We start from the raw sequence: 4,644 nt of genomic DNA, 5'->3' as shown, positions 1-4,644 counted from the left end.
TGCAGTTGGAGGCCTCTGAAGCCAACAGAGCTTTGTCCTTGGTTTGTATCCCTCTGTGGCGGGGTGAGACTCACCGGCGCGGCGCCTCCTGCTGGTCGTCCAGGGAATTAGCTCTTTTCTAGTCCGGAGCGCCCTCTGCCTGCTGATGTCTCGCCTGCCGCTGGCCCCCGTGTCCCTCCCAGACCCCTGTGCCCTTTTCCCAGGGGTTCTGCCCACCGCAGTACCCTCTCTGTCTGGGTCTCCCTTCCCAGGGGAACCCCCAACTCCCTATCCTCATCTTGCCTCAGTGGCTACTGCCAGTCACCATCTAGACCCCGCTCCCTGGGGCAGACGGCAGTCTGTACCACTCCTCATCGATGAGGGGGGTTGGACCAGCTGCCTCTGCCTAGGTCTGGGCTGCCCCTCTGCAGCCCTAGGACCCTTTTGTGGGCCCTTAACTCAGCCTGCAGCCTGGGGCTTAGCTAGGCTGGAGCTCCCCAGCTCCCTCTGCCCTTCCCCAGCCCTGCTCCACCCTAGATACCCTCCTCAGCTCCCAGGCAGCCAGGTCCTGCTCTCTCTGAAGCTAGAGAGAGTGTCTCAGTCTCTGGCCCTCAGCCCTCTTATAGGGCCAGCTGTGGTCTGATTGGGGCATGGCCCCACCTCTGGCTGCTTCCCCCAGTCAGCCCAGCTTTTCCCCCACCGCAGCCCTCTCCCCGGGCTGTTTTAAGCCCTTCAGGGCAGGAGTGGGGTGACCACCCTGCTACACCCCCGCCGTTCCCCTGCCCCTTCTCTGCGTCTCTGTGCACAGGGATGTATTCATGCCATTGTGTGGTTGTGTGTGAGGGTGAAATTCACTGCTGTGCAGACAGAGGGCAGCATACGTCCTGGGCACCACTTCACGTCACTTTTCGCAGTACAGCAGCAGTACAGTAGCCCCCCACCAACTCCAACAAGATCATGGTATTCCTGGGGGATTCTGTGATACTGGGGTACAGAGTCACATAGGGAGAGAGAGATGGCTGGGTGGGGGCAGAGAGACACATGGGGACAGGAGGATGGGGTACAGGGACACATAGGGACAGGGGAGTGGATGGGTGGGGGCAGAGAGACACATAGGGACAGGGGGAGGAGGTGCAGGGCCATATAGGGAGGGGGAGTGGGTGTCTGAATGGGGGTGGAGGGACACATGTGGACAGGGGTTGCAGGGACACATGGGGGTGCAGGAACACATGGGGACGAGGCAGATGTACCTGACTGAATGGGAGAGGCCAGGGGTCAGTGAGGATCTGCATGCGGGAAGCTCCCTATCAATCCCTTCCCACCCCCCAAAATAACCTGTTCCATACTTTTCCCACCCATACCCAACAGCCCTCCAAGTTCACACCCAGGCTCCTTCCCAGCAATTTACTTCCCTCTCACTCAGCTCCTCCATTACCCAAAGCCTTTGTACTGCTTCTGATGGGTGCAGGAAATACGGGTCTCTATTGTAGTTTAAATGAATTATTACTCAGAGTTCTGTATTAATGTGCCTAGGAAGGAATCTATTTGTCAAAAGACCTATCCTGAATATTTTTGTTGTTTGTATTGTTATGGACATACTTGCTGACAGGTATTTTGGAAAAAAATTACCAAAAATTATTGAAACTGTGTGATTATATTGTGTTATTTTGACACCAGATGCATTATTTGATGCAGAATTTTGCAGAATTTTCAAATATTGTGCACAGTATTTTTAATTTTGTGTTGCAGAATTTTTAATGTTTTGGCACAGAATTCCCCCAGGAGTAAGGCTTGGACTTAAAGCAAGGATTCAACACCTTTGTTATGTACAAAGGAATTGGAAGGGTTCAGAGCCATAAAATGACTTGAGGGCTGGAAAAAATTGCCTCACAGAGAGAGGTTTAAGGAGGTCAATCTATTTATCTTATCAGAAAGAAGATCAAGAGGTGACTTGATGACAGTGTATAAGAACCTTCATGGGGAGAAAAGACCAGGTATTAATCACCTCTTCAATCAAGCAGAGAAAGGCACAGCAAGAACTAATGACTGGAAGCTGAAGCCCAACAAGCTCAAATTAGGAACAAGCCATGCATTTTTTTAACAGGAAAGGTGATTAATTATTAACAGTAGCAACCAAGGGAAGTGGTGGATTCTCTATCTCTGGAAGTCTTCGGATTGAGGTGGGATGCCTTTCTGGAAGATACGCTGTAGTCAAACACAAGTTATTGGACTCACTACAGGAATAACCATATGGAATTCTTTGGCCTGTGTTACCAGATGATCTTATGGTCCTGGCCTTAAAATCCAGGAATCTATGAAAAAAAATCACAGCATAGGCAAATATTATAGCTCTTATTCTCTGGGCACAGAATTACTTTTCTGACAATTTACCAGTAAATCAGTTAATTTGTTTATGGATTAAAATGGGTCCTTTTAATATTTAACACCTGGTGTCGGATCATTTCTTTGAGCTGAAGGATCTTAATAACAATAGCTCAGAGGTGTCAAACTTCCTTTATGGTTAAAATTCATTGAAATTTTGTGTATTGGTTACAGTTGAAAACTTTAATTAGAATTAATGGTCATTCCCCCCACTTTATTTTTCATAAGTGAAAATTTCTCCTTCAGAAGGGTCTGATGAACAACATGCTACTACAGAGAAATCCATGCAGATCTGGCACTTCCCTCTTCCAAAATGGCTGACATCTCCTGTTGTTCTCAATGAGACTCCGGAAATAACTCACCCAGTTTGGTGGCCACATCTATCTCCCATTGTTCTCACCGGGACTGAAGTCACAGGCTGCCCATAAAAGCCTTAAAAGTGGTGGTTTCTGGCTTCATTCATGCTGGAAACAAGGGGAGGGAGTGGCCATTTTGAAAAAGGGCAGCTCATTTAAGGGAAGCTGTGGTTGCACTCCCCTTGAAAACTAAGGAGGCGGGAGGCCACTTTGAAAGATGGAAGTTCTTTGTGAGTTTCTCTAAAGGAGACAATTTTATGTGCTGGCAGATAAAACTCCAGTTATGAAAAATAACCACCAAAATTACCATTCACATGATTAGATATATTTGCCAGAGCAACTGAGAGGGCAGGAAGAGGAAACTTAGATTGTGCGGGGACAGGGGCAAGAGGAAAAGGAAACATCGTATGTGTAGGCAGAGAAAAGAGGAATACAAGAAGGAGTGGAACTGGTGTGGGAGTGCAGGGGAATGAGGAATGCAGGAGAGAAGGAAGTGGTGTGTGTGTGTGTGTGTGTGTGTGACCACGGGGTGCAGGAGGAAGAGGAAACATGTAGGTGTGCACAGGGGAATGTGGGGTGCAGGAGGGAGGGGGAACAGGTGTGTATTTGTGTCGGGAAATGTGGGGTGTTGTAGGCTGGGAGACACTGGTGGTGGTGTGGCGAGGGGAGTCTCACTGCACTACTGAGCCCCTGGCCTGCTCCTTGCAGCACAGCGCTCTGTAGCAGTGCACTGGGGCAGTGGGTTCAGCACTGGCTGCTAGCAGACAGTTCCCTCTATTGATCGCCTGCCCCACTTCCCTGCAGAACAGCGCCCCTAGCATCATATTGGAGTATTGCAGTCAGTGCTGATTCAGAGAGGAGAGCCCTCCACCCCCCCGCCCCCGACTGACTCACCATCCTGGTTCTGGCAACACAGCACCCCCCTAATGCCACCTTGGGTTCAGAATGGACTTGGAGGGGAGAGCACCCCCTACTGAGCCTGAACCCCACTCCTTGCAGTCCCTCACTGGGCCATTTTTTTAAGATCCACGGTCTCCTTTAATGGCTAAGTCAATGCTCTTGTCTCCTTCATTTTTGCCCCAAACACCGTTTCTAATAATGACCATTTGGGTTTGCCAATGGGGGACCTCATTATTCGTGAAAAATACAGCAAATGTCAACAGTTTAATATTGGCGCAGCCATGAGTGGCGCTGGGGGAAGAGAAATACACAGGGGAAGAGGGGAGAACGCAGAGATGAGGGCAGTGGGGGCACCAGGTTATAAGAAGCTGCAGAGAGAAAGGACACACCAGAGCTGAAGGAGAAATTAAACAGAGGGGAGAAATGATGCATAGAAACAGAGAAACGGCCAGAGAAGATCAGCACTCCTCAGTGAGGTGCATGGACCCTGCAGCAGGCAACTCCAGGATGTCCTCCCCTAGGGGTTGTTTACGCCGAGCCCCTGCCTGTTTGGGGTTGGCATCGCATTGGAGACAAAGGCACCTCCTGTGTGAAATGTTTGATCAGGCGGTAAAGGGAGATCTCAGAGCATAGAAGAGAGCAAGTGGGAGCTGCTTAAAGACCTGGCCATGGCAGCCCAATAGGAATGCATGCGAGGTAACGGTATCCCGAGGGGCAGCTGTAGGACTGGTCTGTCACCTGTTTCAGTCTCTCTCTGCTGTTCTTCCTCACTATGGGGTCAGGTCCCTAACTGGTGAAAATTCCCATTTCCAATGGCAAGTGAGTCCTTCATGCCACAGAGCAGCCACTCGCTCCTTGATGGCGGCCCAAACTGACAGTTCCAGTATTGACTTTCCAGAGTGGAAGTTTCTTCCCCCTGCACAAGAGTGAGTCTTATCCCAAATGCCCCTGCAGAGATCAACCATTGCTTCTCTGCTCATTAATCATTAACACCCCACATTCACTCGCAGGGACACAAACGGAGTGG

This window comes from Terrapene carolina, unplaced genomic scaffold (assembly GCF_002925995.2).
Source record: "Terrapene carolina triunguis isolate 2854851 unplaced genomic scaffold, T_m_triunguis-2.0 Scaffold868, whole genome shotgun sequence".
Lineage (NCBI taxonomy): Eukaryota > Metazoa > Chordata > Testudines > Emydidae > Terrapene > Terrapene triunguis.
This window is presented reverse-complemented; position numbering follows the sequence as displayed.